The 19060-nt window shown below is 40.5% G+C and overlaps 1 protein-coding gene and 1 long non-coding RNA gene across 2 annotated transcripts in view; both read right to left on the bottom strand.

Annotated features, from left to right (window-relative positions):
* The window catches only part of RAB7A (RAB7A, member RAS oncogene family), a 31736-nt gene extending 29137 nt beyond the window's left edge, over positions 1–2599 (bottom strand). The window contains exon 1 of the mRNA XM_060766175.2: positions 2412–2599. The gene's annotated coding sequence lies outside the window, so the exon portion shown is untranslated. The remainder of the gene's footprint in view (positions 1–2411) is intronic.
* Positions 2600–5308: 2709 nt separating this feature from the next.
* Positions 5309–19004, bottom strand: LOC137096032 (uncharacterized). Its single transcript, XR_010909143.1, has 3 exons — positions 18747–19004; positions 11689–11858; positions 5309–6499 (listed from the first exon to the last, which is right to left on the bottom strand). It is a non-coding gene; the product is annotated as an uncharacterized lncRNA (long non-coding RNA).
* Between the last annotated feature and the right edge of the window lie 56 nt (positions 19005–19060).

Genomic DNA, 19060 nt, shown 5'->3' with positions numbered 1-19060 from the left:
TACTTGTTGGCATTTTGGTGATCTCTTTACCTAGACAAACTGTAGTTAGCCATCCATGAACTAAATCATGTGCTTTATCAGCTGCTTCAATCACAAGGGAAGACAGTATGCTTGTTCTTCCCAACTAAGAGGGCATGGCTAAGAACAGGGAAAGTATCTAAACTCCTCCTACCATTAATCAAGTTTTACTCCTCAGCAGCGGAGCAACGAAATTAAAAGCACACTCTGAAAATCTGTGAAGTTTACAAAGATCAGTGAAATTACACATGTAATATTTAAAATATAACACATACACAAGAATACTTGGACTACTGAAGTGAATTTAAGCAAGCCAAATTTAAACCTGGCTTACATTTTATTATCTGGCATTTGACAGTCATTTGTTACAAAATCAGTTGGAAGGGCAACTCATTTTAGTTTCAGTAATTTCCACTAAATTCTTAGAATTCAGCATGCTTCCAGGATTCATTTGCCATGCTTAAATATTTAAATCTTTACAAAAAGGTACAGAAAATGCTAGTCTGATAAGAACTTTCTCCTACTCAGTTGCACATGCGTGCACACACTATTACCAAGATAAATCCTGTTCTGTCCAAGGACATTGATGAGTCAAGACTTGGAGTACTCTTGGACTCTTTTGCAGTCTTGACCAATACTAGTGAATACTCAGAAAGGCAGCACACTTACAAGTTACATACTTGGAAGAGATCAAGCTTTGTTTGCTTTTCCTAATTTAATCAATGATCTCATGTTTAACCAGTAAGATAGCATCAAGTTGAAGGACCCAATGGTTTACCATTTGTGCATTCTGAGTAGATTCTAGCAATATATTATTACCCTTAGCTGTCCTTGTGCGTACCAGAGGCATTCCAGAATTGTCCACAAACATACTACCTAACCATTTATATGAATCACTAGCCATCCCCTGCCACGTGTTGCTGTGGCCCAGTCTGTGTATAAGTGCTTTTTGTGTGTATATGTATGCATTTGTGTATATGTGTGGTTTTGTGCATGCATTGTAATTGGGGGTGGGTGGGTGCTTTTTAAGTCTCTTCTGTGTTTTTCAACATTTTTATGAGTGATGGTCACTCATTGGACTAATACGTGTATTGTGTCCAAATTTGGTGTACATTCGTCCAGTGGTTTTTGAGTTATGTAAATCCCACAAACTAACATTACATTTTTATGTATATTGATAATCAATGTAGGCTTACACATAAGTCTTCCTACTATACAATGGGACAAGCTTGCTTATAAGACCGAGCGACCAAAAAAAATACCATTCAGGAAAGAGTACATTTACCTCAGGTGATTATTTACACAGGGAGCGGACAAGAAAGTAATCCTCAGGAGATGGTTTCAATTTCAAACTTCCCGAAGTAATATGACACCAAGGTCAAGCACTTTGGCATGAACAAGGCAGACGACTAAGGCCCCTTCTACTCTTGACTATTTAATGAAGTTGGAAACTAGCTTCAAACTGCGGAGAGCAAACAACAAAGCCCCACAAAAGCGTGCGAAAGAAACCTCTTAACGCTGAGTGATCTGTGTAATCACCATCCAGGCCTCGAAGTGGCTCCTGGATTTCCTCTGTAATCGTCTGCACAGCGAAACCACTTTCTTCAACACCGGTTGGAAATGGATTTAAGTGATTACTAGAGATGGGGCATGAGAAACAAAGGCGTGTTACCTTACCTTTGAACTCTTCAACCGGGAGCGACAGGAAGCGTTATTGTTTTGCCTGCAGGGAAGGGCTGGCGGGAGGGGACCAGAAGGGGGAAGGGAACCTACTCGGGCCGGGCTTTCTCGCCTTTCGGTTTCGGAGGGCCAAGGTCTAAGTCACACTCAGGCCGCTTCTACACAGCTGTATAAAATCCACATTGAACTGGATTATATGGCAGTGTGGACTCAGATAACCCGGTCCAAAGCACATATTGTGGCTTATCCGTCTTGATATTCTAGGTGATATGGCTGTGTGGACTTCAAAGGTATCAGGACGAGCACGGGGCTCCACCCCACATCTCTTTGTGTCGGGGGAGAAAGAGGAAGAAGCTCGCTCCTCACACCAAAATCCCTTCCGGGAAGGCCGCCTCCCTTTCGTTTTCCCTCCGGAGCTGCCGTGAGGAGGCAAGGAACTTCCAGAGCGACTCCTGCCTCGGAGAGAGAGCCAGGGCGGGGCCCGGGGCCGCTCTCTCCTCCCTCCTTGGCAGCCGAGGCAGAAGGGCGGCCTGAAGCGCCGAGGGAGCCGCGCCCTCCTCCTCCTCCTCCTGCTGTCTCCCAAACAAGCCCCGCTGGCGCTGCCTGGGCCGCACACCCAAGGCCGGGCCCACCGGGACGCCAAGCCTCGCTTAGCCCCACCCGCCAGGCCTCCCTCCCTCGTTCGCTCCCTCCCTCCGCCGCCCTTCCCTCACCGTCTCAGGGGGCCCGGAATCCTCCTCCTCTTCCTCCTCGGTGGCGACTTCTGTGGTAACTCAACAACAGCAGCAGCAGCAGCGGTGACAACCTCCTCCTCCCTGCGCCGCTCAGGTCCGCTTTAATGGGGCCAAACACCCTCCCCGTTTTCACTTCCGTCTCTCGCTCGCCCTCTTCCGGTCACGAGACCCGCCCGGCGTGCCGACGCGCCTAGTGGGCGGGGCCACGCCGGGAAGGCTTTGGGTTCCTCTGTCGCAAGAGGGTGGCCGCTCTGCCCCCGCTTCTGTCTATGGTGCCGCCTCGCTCACGTGACTCCTCTGTCAGTGAAGACAAAAGAAGCCGCTCTCTTAGTCCATCCTCAGGAATGGCTTGAGCTGCCAGGACTCCATGCGGGGGAATCCTGGGAGTGGGAGTTTGGCGAGGCCAAGAAGACTAAAGACGGTGTAAAACTACAACTCTCATGATTCCACAGCACTAAGCCAGGGCGGTCACAGTGGCATCAAACTGTACTAACTCTGTATTGTCGAAGGCTTTCATGGCCGGAATCACTCAGTTCTTGTGGGTTTTTTCGGGCTATATGGCCATGTTCTAGAGGCATTTCTCCTGACGTTTCGCCTGCATCTATGGCACGCATCCTCCTCTGAGTTGGGCTAGGTGCCCTTTGTCTCACCCTGGTCATCCCACAGATATATAAACCCCCTTTTTCCCAGTTCCAGCAGACCTCACCTCTGAGGATGCGTGCCATAGATGCAGGCGAAACGTCAGGAGAAATGCCTGTAGAACATGGCCATATAGCCCGGAAAAAACCCACAAGAACTGAATATACTAACTCTACTGCAGGCATGGGCAAACTTGAGCCCACCAGGTATTTTGGACTCCAACTCCCACGATTTCTAACAGCCTCGGGTCCCTTCCTTTTTCATAGAATCATAGAATCAAAGAGTTGGAAGAGACCTCATGGGCCATCCAGTCCAACCCCCTGCCAAGAAGCAGGAATATTGCATTCAAATCATCCCTGACAGATGGCCATCCAGCCCCTGCTTAAAAGCTTCCAAAGAAGGAGCCTCCACCACACTTTGAGGCAGAGAGTTCCACTGCTGAAAGGCTCTCACAGTCAGGAAGTTCTTCCTCATGTTCAGATGGAATCTCCTTTCTTGTAGTTTGAAGCCATTGTTTCATGTCCTAGTCTCCAGGGAAGTAGAAAACAAGCTTTCTTTCTCCTCCCTGTGGCTTCCTCTCACATATTTATACATGGCTATCATGTCTCCTCTCAGCCTTCTCTTCTTCAGGCTAAACATGCCCAGCTCCTTAAGCCACTCCTCATAGGGCTTGTTCTCCAGACCCTTGATCATTTTAGTCGCCCTCCTCTAGACACATTCCAGCTTGTCAATATCTCTCTTGAATTGCTTCAACTGCTTAAGCGGCTGAGAAGGAAAAGGAAAAGGCCCGAGTCTGTTAGGAATTGTGGGAGTTGGAATCCAAAACACCTGGAGGGGCTAAGTTTGCCCATGGCTGCTCTATAATAACAATAAGCTTTATTTATGCCCCGCCACCATCTCCCCAAAGGGGACTTGGGCGGCTAACATGAGGCCAAGCCCAAAGATACAATACAGCTCAATAAAATACAGAATGCAGACAACAAAAATATACATCAGAATAAAATACATACAGTAGCAAAATAAAATAAAGCAAACTAACATAATATAAAATCGAAAAGAATGGGCAGGCCAAATGGATGAGGTAGAATGATAAAACCCTGGATAGGATAGGAATAGAAAATATGTAATTGAGGGGAGCCCAAAAAGGATAAACAGTAGGGTAGTTTTCAGTTTAGGACGGGGGGGGGGGGGGGAGTGCGTCATAGAGACAACACTATAGATGAAGCAAACAGAAATGGGATAAATGGTCACTCTCCAAAGGCACATCAAAAGAGCCACGAATTCAGGTTTTTCTTGAAGGCTGCTAAAGTGGGGGCTTGCCTAATCTCACCTGGTAGTGAGTTCCAAAGATGGAGAGCTACAGCTCTACAGTGTAGATGCACCCTATGGCATTGTAAGAAGGGATCTAGCAGCCCAGTTCAGGCTAGTAGTTTTATTTGTTATTTATTATACACACACATACATACATAGTTTATAATAATAAACTTTATTTGTATTCCCACCCCCTCTCCCCAAAGAAAGTTGGGACAGCTCACAACACAAAAAATATACATAATATCAAACAAAAGCCTGTAAATAAAAAAGAAAACAATAAATATCGTTAAGCATAGTTAAAACAACTAATGGCCGCTAAACCCACCAGTATAAATATCAAACAGTTTAATACATTATACTTTGTACTTTATTTTTGTCTTGTCTTTCTCTCAATATTACTACCAAAGGCACCAAACAATGTAAACACATTAAAATATCAATGTACTTTAAAAAAAACCACTGTGTGCCATTAACAACATTGAAATAATTGAATTCTTTGTGCCATCAAACTATTAATAATTATAATTATAATTATAAACTGCTCTCTCTCCCCAAGGGGACTCAGGGCGGTTTACATACAAAAAGGCAAACATTCAATGCCATAGGAAAGCAAATACACACAGATTAACCTAATACAAATAACATCAATAAACTTATAACTAAAAAGATAATTGAATTACTACTAATAATAATAATACAAATATTTAAATAAAACATGATTACACTAATAAAACATAGGTCCAATAAAAATATGTAAAATATTCTAAAACATTAACATTCCACATTGACCCAAAATCCCAGTCACACCATCCCTAGCAGCCTACCTTTCATCAGTCCAAATTATATATATATATATATATATATATATATACACACACACACACACACACACACACACACACACACACACACGCGTGCACACACACACAACACACATACATATACACATGAGCCTTTTGTAAATAATAATATCTGTCCACATCTGCGTCCTTCAGAAAGATGCAAATCCTGGCCCTCTGTCCTAAATCTTCAAAAGACTGCATGGGGAAATTTGGGTCTTTTGGGTCTTTACAACATTGATCTGTGAAATTGGGAGATTTCCTTTGTTATATTTCCAGTTGTGGGGATTCATGTATTGTGTTATAAAACTATTTTCTTTATTCCTACCTCTGCTAATAGATTGCAGATTGTGAATGACATTCAATTGCTCTCACCAGTCACCCGTTGTGATTTCTTTCTTCAAGAATTGCTCCTTGAAAATCCTATACAGGCTGAGCATCCTTTAGCCAGAATTCCAGAAACCTCCAAAATCATGGTTGAGATAGTAACACTTATGCTTTGTGATGGTTCAGTGCATACAAACTTTGTTTCATACACAAAATTTTAAGAAAGACTATACAATTATTTTCAGGCTATTTATATATAAAGGTAAATGAATTTGTTTAGAATTGGGTCTTATCTTCAAGATACCTCATTGTGCATATTATATTCAAAATCTGAGTAAATAATTCAAAAACCAAAATGCTTCTAGTCCCAAGCATTTCAAAGAAAGGGTATTCCACATATACTGTTTGACCAGGAAAGTAGAAATCTATTACATTATCTCTCACTCCCACAGATCTGTAAATATGCTTAACAACCTGAGGCTTTAAGATTACTAGGGATGCATCTGCACTGTGAAATTAATGCAGATTGGCTACACATTTACTGCCATGGCCAATGCTATGGAATCCTAGGATTTGGTGACAGGGAAGGCTAAAACTACAATTGCCATTATTCCCTAGCATTGAGCCATTGAAGTTCAAGTATCAAACTGCCTCTTATGTCATAGCAGCTGAACAAATGGATTAATATTCATAAAATGTCATGAAAAATATAAACCAGTCAGTCTTAAAAGGTGCTGCTAGATTCCCCCTTTGTTGTCCCATTCCCCCCAATCTTCTCTTTATCACTGTAATTATGATAAGTAGATCATAAGCCAGGTAAGATCATGGATAGGCTGATTGATTTTCCCATGGATCCTGCAGGGAACTTTACTGAATCCTCACTGTCACAAGTTTCCAAGGGGCACTAGTACTTGCTTGCAGCAAAACCAAGAGAGATCCCCATGACACCTATACAATTAATAAATTTATTATAGCATATGCTTTCAGGAATTAGAACTGACTTGGTCAGATACATGCAGTGTTGATTTCAGCCTCAATTCATTTAGTAGACCATAAACCCCCTTAAGCAGTGCGGAGCCTAATACTGTACCTAGTGAATGCTCTGTAAAATAAACCCCTTGTTTTCACCAGGATTTCTTTTGCAGTCAGACTGCTGTCTTGCTTGGCTTACAAAACCGTAGTGCTCCACTGATCTGTTGCATTACAACGGAGACATTGAATGTATGTGTCTCTCATAGAGTGGTGCAATTTTACTTAAAAGTCCAGGGGTCACTGCTGGTTGAGTCAACATCTCTACAAATTGTCGCTTAGAGTTTACACTATAGAATTAACGCAGTTTTGCAGCAAGTTTCCCGCCATGGCTCAGTGCTACATCCTGGGAGTGGTAGTTTGTTCAGGCACCAGCATTCTTTCGCAGAGAATGCTTAGAAACCTTATAAAACTGCAACTCCCATGGGTCTATAGCAATGAACCACTGCAGTTAAAGTGGGGTCCATCTGGATTCATTCTACAGTGTAGATATGCCCTTAATTCTCTCTGCAAGTAATTTAAGTCTCAATCCAGCAAACCAAGCACATGTAACAGGTTGTCATTAATCTGGAGTTGCCCATGCTCATGGAGGAAAAAGCCAATTGGCTATTATGCTGATGATGGAAGCTTTAATTAGGTTAAACCTTTCTCATGTGAGAACATGAATTAAACAGGACACATGTGGTGCAATTCTAACTTAAGCATTTAAATCAGTGGTACTTACTATTGAGTAAATAAATACACAAAGCATTGCATTGTAAGAACAGACACACACATTACCATTCAAAAAAGGGTTATACCACCAAGAATGTGGTGCTAAGATTTTAATCAAAACGTGTTTGTATGCTTTAGTTGGATTATTATATTTATGTATACCCTGCTTTATCTCCCCAAAGTGGCTTGTCTATGATATGTTGGCTCTGATAAGTATAATTTCTGAAAATATATAGTATTAATTTCTTGAGGTCCACAGCCCTCACAACTTGGCTTAAGTAGGAGATTTGGACTACAACTTTAATAATCTCCAGTCAACATAGACAGCTGTAGTTATAATTGATTCTCACCCTGATGCCAAACTTTGGAAGCTCTTCTAGTTCAAATTTTCCACGACAACCTCTTTCACACTAGTCATAGAATCATAGAGTTGGAAGAGACCAAATGGGCCATGCAGTCCAACTCTCTACCAAGAAGCAGGAAAATTACACTCAAAGCACTCTCGACAGATCCACGTTTCCAGGTGTTCCTTTTTTAAAGATATATTCCTTGAGGGCCAGAAAGCTTGACCTTTTTAAGGTTGGCAAGATGTCATTTATTTGAGGGTTGGAAAGCTTTTCCTTTTTTAAAGGGACTGCCCAAGACGCCAAACAATCCTGCATTTTTAGGTTTGGCCCATCATAAAAACAGGAATGTAGGCATCCGGTCATTTATTAATGTGGTCAATATGTTTGTTTTATAGCGACTTAAACCAATGCTTTAATTTGGTATTTAAGTAGAAAACAAACTGGTTAATAGCTACTTTCTGATCGCCAAACTACTTCTGGTTAAGTTCTACTGACCTTTTTGCTATTTTTAAAACTTGGCAACTCTACAGCTACACCATTATAGCACTTTTATAGGCTTTAAATGCCATAACTCCACCCTGCAGAATGCTGGGAATTGTAGTTCTGTTCACATAAGTTGCAAGTCTTAGCAAACTGTGTATGTTATTAGTCCTAGAACAGCTGGGTGGGACCTTTGGCCTTTTAAAAATTGCAAATCCTGCATGTCCTTACCACTGAGCATTAAGAAATCAGACCTCCAGATTATAAAATGTATCACAGTATGAAACACAAGCCAGTGAATGCATGCCTGTGCCTCACCTAAAACCATTTTATGGATTGCCTTTGGAATGTTGTCCAGTTGCACCCCAGACCCCTTCCTCTAATTTCCATAATTCCCTTGCAATAGACTGGTAAATGGGGAAATTACTCAGTGAATGTAAGCCAGGACTCCCTGGGTCAGTTTCATTTTCCCATTAATAAGATCCAGCACCCATGCTTTAAGCAAGTTTCACCTATTTAGATGGGTATATCCATTGTGTACATTGGAGTAACCCTACTGTGTTAACCAGAGCTAACTCATTCAACCCATCAAGGACTCACTACATATTGCCACACTGCATTCCTTTGGAATCACACCCTTTTCAGAGGTAGACCATTAAACAGACTGACACTTCAGATGATCTAATGACAGTTTTGTGAATTTCCTGCCATACAAAGAGCCAGTCAGTGAAGATGACTAACAAGAGTCCAGAGCCAACCAAGGTGTGGATCCTAGCCAGCCAGTTTCTCAGCCAATCAGGAGCGGGCACGGATTTCTTGTATAGCTGTCAAATGAAATAAAATCGCTCTGGATTTTAATAGTGTTGTGTCAGTACTTTAGAGTATGTTATCTGCTGACCACCTCTGGGCAGTGGGAATAAATCTTTGCTTTTGAATCCCCCCCCCCCCCAATCTGTGTCTAATTTGGCCTTCTGAAAAGTGAGACACACTGGGCTTCAGAACCTGCGGAGCTTGTGTTGGCTGAAATTACTCAACATTACCAGCCAAGTTGGAAAGGACAGATGAAAGAAAGAGGGCCAAAAGTTCCAACCTCTTGTTTTAAATAGTTTGTTCTTCCTTTCACTGTCTCTTTTAGGTTAGGCTACAGTGTTATGACTATGCACATTGACCCAAGAGTAACCCTTGATGAACAGAGTGGATTTAGTTTCTGTGTGAATATAAACACTCAAAAGCTGTCATCCATTTGGTTAGTTCCAGCTAGAGTGAACCCATTAAATCAATTACAAAATGAGCAAACACATAAGAAAATTCCATTGATTCAATTGGTCTAATCTAAAAGTCAAATTCCTTCTCAGCCATCAAAATAATGAGTGGATCACAAATCTGTAAAAATCACTAAAATGTAGAGTTGTCCTGCAAAAGGAGTGAACTTATGCATATTACCATAAGTTATAACTATCATATAGCCTAGAAGGTGAATTAATTACAAATTAATAGCTATTTGGAGCTAGGGATTTTCAAACTCTGATGTTATATACCTGATGACTTAACCAATCACAACAGAATGGAGATAATAGGCAATATCATTATTTTGTGGACTTTGCTTCTATTAACCCCTCTGTAATCTAGTACATATTCCACTCTTTCCCCATGCATATATGAGAAGTAGATTAATAATTGACAGTGAAATCCTGTACATGACTACTCACAAATAAATGCAATTGATATGCACACAAATGAATACAGGTTTGCAATCAAAATTAGTTTAGCTCCAGGTATGAAAACAAAATTTAAAATCACTATTGTAAATAAGTTGTTGGAAAACTTACTATTACTACGAAGATGAGGCAAAATTCTGTCTCAGATATGATTAAATATATTAACAAGGAGACCATAATTTAGTATGTCAGAAACCACACATTGATTTATTTGTTTTATTCATACAGATATAATTTTACAATAGTGTTTGTTGCATAATATTGAGATAGCTGCATAGGCAAAGCTGCAAATAGGTTTCTATCTAAGTAAAGTCTACATTTAAATTAACGGTGGCCAAAATAGAGGAAAGGTGAAAAAATAAAAAATAGATTGAAAAGCCCGGGTTACAAATAAAAATACTGTAATGTAGTCCCTTCACATTTGCAGTTCTAAATTTTGTGGGTTTGATTGTTCATTAATTTGATTGTAAATGTTTTATCCAGGAATCTCTGGGTCCTTCATTGTGACTGTATGGTGAACTTCCTCCAGTCATGCTGGAGGACCTAGAATAATAGTACTAGTATTTTGGTTATACAGTTGATCTCAATCATTTCCAGCTGAGGCATTCTTGCATGGAAACTGTGTTTGAAATGATTGGTCATTGCTTAATACCAATATATGTATTTGTGAGGAAAGAGTGGCTTTCCCCAACCTGATGATTTCCAAATGTTTCTGAACTATACTTTCCATCAGCCCCAGCTAAGATAGTCAATGGTAAAATATCACAGGAGCTTCATTATAAAACTTATAGAGAGCAGTAGGTTGGATATAGCAGACCTTAGAGACTGCTAGATAGATCACTGGGCGAAGTAGGTATCTAGTATTACGCTGGATATCACCCAAGAGTATTTATGCAAAGAATATGAACAACAAATATCTGCAAAATCAGGGGAATAATAAAAATGAAGTTGGAATCAAAATCAGTGTATTCCAGAACACTGGACTACCTAATACCATACCTGACAGAAGCAGAGCCAGAATGTATATGACAAAGAGATCCACAAACAGTGAATGGGGCAATTAGAGAAAATAAGTCTTTCTTTACAAAATGGCAGTCTTGCTCAAAAGAAAAGAAGCAGGCACACAAGCGCTCCCCAAACTGTGTTCCGTGAGACCCTAGGGTTCTATGAAAACATTGTAGGGGTTCCACAAAAATCCTAAAAATCAAATTTAAAATAAAACCATATAAGGCCAATTATTTGATTTACAGTCTTTGTAATAGCAATTTTGTGTTACAACTAGTGCTATCAGGTATATCGTTATTGGCTACATGTTTCAACATTTTACAATAAGAGTGATTCATATGTAGTTGATTTTTCATGTTGATTCCATGTCTCTTTTTTATCTTGTTTCTTTCTTGTATAGTTTTTGAGACATTTGGGATATTGGGATGTTATTCGCAAAATATCCTGAGTAGCATTTACTCAACAACTAAACATTATATAGGAAATTGGGAGAGACATTTGAATTAGTGTAAAATGATCCAGACTAAAACAGAGTCAGGGGGAGTTACCTTCCTCGGAGGTTTTTAAACAGAAGCTGGATAGCCTTCTGTCAGGAGGGCGTGGATTGTGTTTTCTTGCATGGTCAGACTAAATGGCCTTTAAAGGTACCTTCCAACTCTAGGATACTATGATTTTTGAGTAAACAAATCAGAAACAGAGTAGGGTTCCACAGAAAATAAATGTCTTCTGAAGGATTCCATGACTCAAAAGGTTTGGGAACCCCTAATGTACACAAATCCAAATTAAAAAATCCAATATAGGGAGGCAATGTGTGCATGTTTTTTCAAGTTGCCTGAAAACTTACTGCAGCCCATGAATTTTCATAAGGTTTTCTTAGGCAAAGATTACTCAGGTTTTGCCAGTGCTGCTTCTGAAGTATAACCAATAGCACCTGGTATTCCTTAGCGGTCTTCCATCCAACTTGTAGCTGTAGCTGGTTCACTTTAGCTTCCAGGATTAGACTGGACTTGCTGCCTTGTATTTTGGTTCACATAAAATGGTAAAAAGGAACATAATCACTAATCAATATTTTAAAACTTGTTTCAGTTCATTGAAATGGAATGGAGAAAACAGCTAGGAGCATAATTGATCCATTGAGTTACATGGAAATTAAAAGAATAACAAATGAAGATAACCAGACTGCAGTGAAGATGAATTACTATCTGTCTTTGCTGTGTGAGATGTAGGACAGAGAACAATCCATTACCGAAATTTTCTGGGGGGGGGGGGGGTCTAAACAGCTGAAGAAAAAGTGATTAAATTCCAAACCTCACTAGCTAAATTAAAATATACAGATCACAGGCGAAGGGAGGTATTCATCAAAGGTTCTTGAATGTGAAGTTATTGATTTGTAAATTTAAAATATGTTACATTTTCCTATAGTCACAGTTCTCTATGCCAGAGAACACAGGCAATGTAACACACGTTTTAAAAAATAGATCCAGGGATTCCAGGATAATGCAGGACAGATACTTTAATACCTTTTCCAAGTAAATAGTTGAGAGATGCTATTAAAGAAAAAAATTATAAAGTATTTGGAAAAGGGAAGAGAATCGTAGCTGGTCATTTGGGCAAGGCCCTTCTCATCTATACTCCTAAGGCTATATGAAAGAACCCCGGCTGCTTCTCCTTCCTGGATTCAGTAGGGATTCTCGCCCTGGGTGCATTTGCACTGTAAAATTAATATAGCATGACACCACTTTAATCATCATGGCTCAATACTAGGAAATAATTGGGATTGGGATTTTACAAGGTCTTCTTTACCCTTCTTTGCTAAGGAGTGATGGTGCTTCACCAAACTACAACTCCCAGGATTAAAGTAGCATCAAACTGCATTAATTCCACAATGTAGACGTACCCTGCTTCTTCTCCTGCTGTCCAACTGCTCAGTTATGAAAAGGCTTTGAATGCACAAAACCCTCCATCATTGACTCAGTGGCAGAGTGATGCTTTGGGTCCCAAAATGCCATCCTACCAATACTTGGTTATTAATCGCAATGGCATGTAATTTACACATTTAATACAAGCTTTCATAAGAAGTGGATGGTGTGAAACTTGATAGGAACTAAATGAACATATAGGAGTTTTATCATCTAAGAAATATTTCCCCACTATTATTACATTCAATGAAAAATTTCAAAGTAGAACCAGAGTCTTCTACAGCCAGCTAGAAATGAGATGTTTTGGAAACCTATTAACCACTTTGGTGCGAAAACCACTTGCTTATATAGAAACTTGAATGCTACTTTGCATAAGGTAGGTTGGAGAAAAAGCAACCCTCCATATGTTTGGGGCTTAATTCCATCAACCCTCTCTAGCACCAGAGTCTAAAAATATTTTGGAAGGCCATGAGTTCTGTTGTTTATTCTATGTGGTGTCAAATCAGTAACCCTACAAATGAGTCATATAACCCAGAATACCAAGGCAGGTAATCCACAATATCTACTTTCAACTGGATTATTTAAGTCCACACTGCCATATAATCCAATTTAATGCAGATTTTATACAGCTGTGTGGAAGGGGGCTATGAGGCAACCTTTCCCACCTGAGGCCTTGATACGATTAGCCTTGTTCAGGCCTTGTGAATCAGCCCTGCAACTCTTTTAAACTTCTGACGGACAGCCAAAATAGGTCTTCTTTCACATGGCACTCAGGGCCCTTCCACACAGCCATATAATCCAAACTATCAAGGCAGAAAATCCCACTATATCTGCTTTGAACTGGGTTATCTGAGTCCACACAAGATTTTCTACCTTGATATTCTGGGATATAGGGCTGTGTGGAAGGGCCCTGAGTCCACACTGCCATATATTCCAGTTCAAAGCAGAAAATGTGGGATTTTATTCAGCTGTGTGGAAGGGCCTCAGGCACCTTTTACACTGCCATATCATCCAGATTATCAAATCAGATAATCCACATTATCTGCTTTGAACTAGATTATATAACTCTACACTACCATATAATCAAGACCAAAGCAGATAATCAATATTTTATATGACAGTGTAGAAGGGGTATCAGTGTCCGAAATTGCTATTTTAACTGTTTTAAAAGTGAATACTAGGATTGTGTTTACATTGCTTCTAAGAGTCTTTAAAGACTATTTTAATATGCTTTAAAAATATTTATATTGTTTTAATTGTTTTTTTATTTGTTAATTATCTTGAGAGCCCTTGTGGACTGGGATGTGATACTGAAATACTATACATAAATGTAATTAATGTTCACAGTAGGCCAAAGAGGTAAGGATCTATCTGGGATTTTTTTGTTTAAATTTAAAAACAATGGAATGAATCAACAGAAAACAATTAAGGTAAGGCGAATTAATGAGTCATGTCTGAGCCAAAAGGAAAAAGCTGAAGCTAATCCTTGTAGGTAGACATAGCCAACCCAATCTTACACATATTTATATAGTTTCAAGTCTCGCTGAGTACAGCAGGGCTTACTATTCCTGTTGAAAGAGTTTACAAAAGCTTATACTTTTTTCTTCCAGACAGGAAATAAAGATGGATGGATGAACCAAACTGGAATTTACGTTCTGATGTCATTACTCAGAATGCATTGTGAAATTGCTACTTTTAAGAGCTTCTGTTCCTAGGTTTCCGAATGGCGAAGGAAGTGGGAGTTTGACTCCTTTGAGGTCAAGCTCCACTAATCTTCCCCATGCCAAAAGTTAGCAATAATGGCTGTTGTAGTGTTACAGTGCTCTCCAAACTGCAGCTCCCATAATCTCATAGCATTAAGCCATGGCGGTCAAGGTGGTGCCATACTGCATTAATTCCACAATGTAGATGCATCCTATTGCAACTGAGGGTCTTTCCAGGGATGGAGTCATGGTGGAATTGGTTCAGATTCTCATTTCAGAAGGGTTCTGGGAACTTTATTCCAGCAACAGACAGGTAGAGCTAAGGGTCCTTCCACACAGCCCTTTATCCCAGAATATCAAGGCAGAAAATCCCACAATGTGTTCTTTGAACTGAGTTATCTGAGTCCACACTCAGATAATGTGGGATTTTCTGCCTTGATATTCTGGGATATAGGGCTGTGTGGAAGGACCATCTGAAGCAGGGCCAAAGTAAGGCAGGACAGGCCACCTGAGTTTGTGTTTTTAAATGTGGGATATAAATAGTTATATCAACAACACATGGCCCTCCAGAACCTGTTGGACTACAATTCTTAGCAGCATTAGTCAGCAGTGAGGGATAAAGGGAGCTGCAATTCAACAACTGCTATAACATTTCTGACTTCTGTGTATGTTATGAAAGCTAGAAAATGAAGGAGGCTGACAGAAGGAAAATGAACTCATTTGAAATGTGGTGCTGGGGAAAAGTTCTACAGGTACCATGGACTGCCTAAAAGAAAAATAAATGAGTCCTACAGCAAATCAAAGCGGGATTTTAAAAAAAACAAAACCTAGAAGCCAAAATGAGTAAACAGAGGTGATTGAACATCACATGAGGCAACATAAGGAGTAGGAAAAAAGGAAGACCACATTAAAGGCCAATAGAATCATAGAGTTTGAAGAGACCTCATGGGCCATCCAGTCCAACTCCCTGCCAAGAAGCAGGAAAATTGCATTCAAAGCACCCCCGACAGATGGCCATCCAGCCTCTATTTAACAGACTCGACCAATGATGCACTGCTCTGAGCCTGTAGAGTTGAGCAGGACTATTGATAACAGGATGCCTGAGACCGTATCTCCACTGTGGAATTAATGCAGTTTGACAGCACTGTAAGTGCTATGGCTCAATGCTGTGGAATCATGGGAATTGTAGTTTGGTGAGGCACCAGCCCCTTTTGGCAAAGAAGAGCAAAGACTTTGTAAAATACAACTGCTATGATTCCAAAGAAGTAAGCAATGGCAATTAAAGTGATACCAAATTGCTTTAGTTCTACAACATAGATGCACCCCTAAAAGTCACTTATTCTTGGGAGTGCTGTAAGTCAAAGACAACTTGACAATAAGTGACAACAACGCCAGCAATTTGACAACAACTGTAGGGTCACATTCTTTTCTTTTTCATCCTTTTTAAAGATCATCCTGTGGGCAAGCCTGGATAACAACAACAACAACAACTTAATTTTTATACCCCGCCAACATCTCCCTGAAGGGACTCGGGGTGGCTTACATGGTGACCAAGCCCAGCATAAAACAAAATTTACCAGCTAAAATATGATTAAAAACATAACATATAATATAAACAATCTACCGTAATTAAAACAATTAAGAACAGCAAAGTATAAAAACATTGTAAAGGTGTATCAAACTAACTTCAATAACCAATAACTAGGTGGGCATAATCAGATTAGAGAGGGAAGGACATGGGCTTTTGCAAAAAGCAAACTAAAGGGTTGGGGGCAAAGTGCTAAATAAAACCTTATCAGTAAATTAGGGCTGGGCATTAATGAACAGGGACTAATCAACATTTAAATGCACACTGAAACGTATAGGATGAAAAAAAATGACAAAAAAGAATGCATGAGTGACTCATGGGCACATCCATCAAACATACTTGTAACTGATAAATTAAAGTTGCATCTTGACATTGTTGCAATAAGTGACTCATGTGTTTGCTTGGATCCTCTGGTTCGCTTTTATTTTTGTTTTAAAAAGATGCCCACTTTCCTCTTTTTAATTTTTGTTTTGTTTACTCCAAGAAGAGAAATGTCATTTTTAAATTTACACACTGATGTGAAACTTCCACTGGGGGAGATAGTCATCTGGGTTGAGTCCTTATATTGAGAAAAAAGCAGGATAAAAGAACACTAAATAACAACAACAATAGCAAAAGGCCACCTTACTGGGATCTGCACGCATTATTCGCCGATACATCACACAGTCCTAGACACTTGGGAAGTGTCTGATTTGTGATCCAATACATCAGCCAGCAGAATGATCTTGTCTGCTGTAGACTCATCTTGTTGTGTTACAAATAATAATAATTGGTCATATCCTCAACTGCTGCAAGAAAACCACACAGACCGACTACAAACAGAGGCACAACTCTGTGGCCCAAATGATTCATTGGAACTTATGTCACAAATACCATCTGCCAGTAGTAAAGAACTGGTGGGATTATAAGCCTGCAAAGATTGTGGTAAATTAACATGCAAAAATACTGTGGAACTTTTGAATCTAAACTGACAAAGTTTTGGAACACAATACACCAAACATCATGATTGTAGAAAAGAAAAAAAGTTTGGATTATTGATGTCACCATTAGGCGATCCCTGGTTGGCCGAGTAGGATAGACTTCCAGGATCAGTATTCTGGTGGGTCTGTAGGTGACTGTGGAGCCCTATTCTTGATCTGCATCTTCTCCCACAGTGAGGGCATTGGTTTCCAGGTGGAAGGAGGTCTCGGTCAGAGTTGGCTTGACACGCCTTCCTCTTGGCATGTTTCTCTCTTTCACACTACAATTGTGCCTCTTCAAATTCTGCAGCACTGCTGGTCACAGCTGACCTCCAGCTGGAGTGCGCCAGGGCCAGGGCTTCCCAGTTCTCAGTGTGTATGCCACAGTTTTTAAGTTTGGCTTTGAGCCCATCTTTAAATCTCTTTTCCTGTCCAACAACATTCTGTTTTCCGTTCTTGAGTTTGGAGTAGAGCAACTGCTTTGGGAGATGGTGGTCAAGCATCCAGACATACCAGGTGACAGTCACATTTAGGAAAAACAACAGGAAAAACTCAGCCGTTATCAGGACCTCAAAACTGAACTGCAAAGGCTCTGGCATAAACCAGTACAAGTGGTCCCAGGAGTAATCGGCACACTGGGTGCCGTGCCGAAAGCTCTCAGCCAGCATTTGGAAACAATAAACATTGACAAAATCACGATCTGTCAACTGAAAAAGGCCACCTTCCTTGGATCTGTGCGCAACCTTTGAAAATATATCACACAGTCCTAAACGCTTGGGAAGTGTTCGACTTGTGATTTTGTGATACGAAATCCAGCATATATATATATATATATATATATATATCTCGTTTGTTGTGACATACTGTGTTTTTGTGTCAATATAATAATAATAACAAATAATAATAACAATAATGTGATCCTGTTGTATTGGATCACATGTCAGACACTTCCCAAGTGTCTAGGACAGACTAATAATAATAATAATAATAATAATAATAATAATAATAATAATAATAATATAGATCTCGTTTGCTGTGACATACTGTGCTTTTGTGTCAGTAAAATAATAATATAGATTAGGATTGGCTAACTGCAGTGGATGGGCAACCTATGTACTACAAAGGCCACTTAGCTTCTGTGGTCTATGCTGATTGCGGATAACGTGGCAAAAAGCTGGTGGTTCTGGTGCTGAAAAAGGTCCAGTACTCATGCATTTGTATGACCTAGTGCACAATTAAATCAGCTTGAAGACACACAATAACAACCACCTATCCATTTCAATCTCCATTTTATATGTCTTTTACAAAAAAAACATTCTGATAATTTCCCTCAATGTGCAAATACTTCTAACCTCCCACTTCCATTGTCTTTATCTTTAGAGACCATACCTAAGAAAACACTCCCGGGTTTAGGAATAACTGCTTAAGTGGTTGAGGGGGAAAAGGAAGGAATTAGGAATTGTGGGAGTTGAAGTCCAAACCCCCCTGGAGGGCCCAAGTGGGCCCATGCCTGTGTTACAGGGTAAAACACCGCCTCTAGCAGCGCTTCTCAAACTGTAGGCCTCTAAGGTTTATTGGACTTCAACTCCCAGAAGCCTCAGCTGCTTCGGCCAATGATCAAGGATTCTGGGGATTGAAGTCCAGCCAGGCATGGGGAACCTTCGGCTCTCCAGCTGTGGTGGACTTCAACTCCCACAATTCCTTGAGGCTCGGCATTCGCCCCAAAGGCTTACCTTGGCCCAACGAGGTTTGTTTGGCTCTTTTTCATGGAGGACGGGCAGCAAAGGGGGAGAGACGAGCGTAACGTAGAGCCAAACAAACCTCGTTGGGCCAAGGTAAGCCTTTGGGGCGAATGCCGAGCCTCAAGGAATTGTGGGAGTTGAAGTCCACCACACCTGGAGAGCCGAAGGTTCCTGACCCCTAACAATGGAATCCATAACATGCCGGTGTTTCGAACATCCGGGCCTTCTAACCGTATCGTAACGCGAGGCGTTTGGTCGCAGGAAAGGGCAGGAAGGCCTCGACACCTTGACGTACGGGTCCGCAA

This window comes from Anolis sagrei, chromosome 2, assembly GCF_037176765.1.
Source record: "Anolis sagrei isolate rAnoSag1 chromosome 2, rAnoSag1.mat, whole genome shotgun sequence".
NCBI classification, from domain to species: Eukaryota; Metazoa; Chordata; class Lepidosauria; order Squamata; family Dactyloidae; genus Anolis; species Anolis sagrei.
This window is presented reverse-complemented; position numbering and strand designations above follow the sequence as displayed.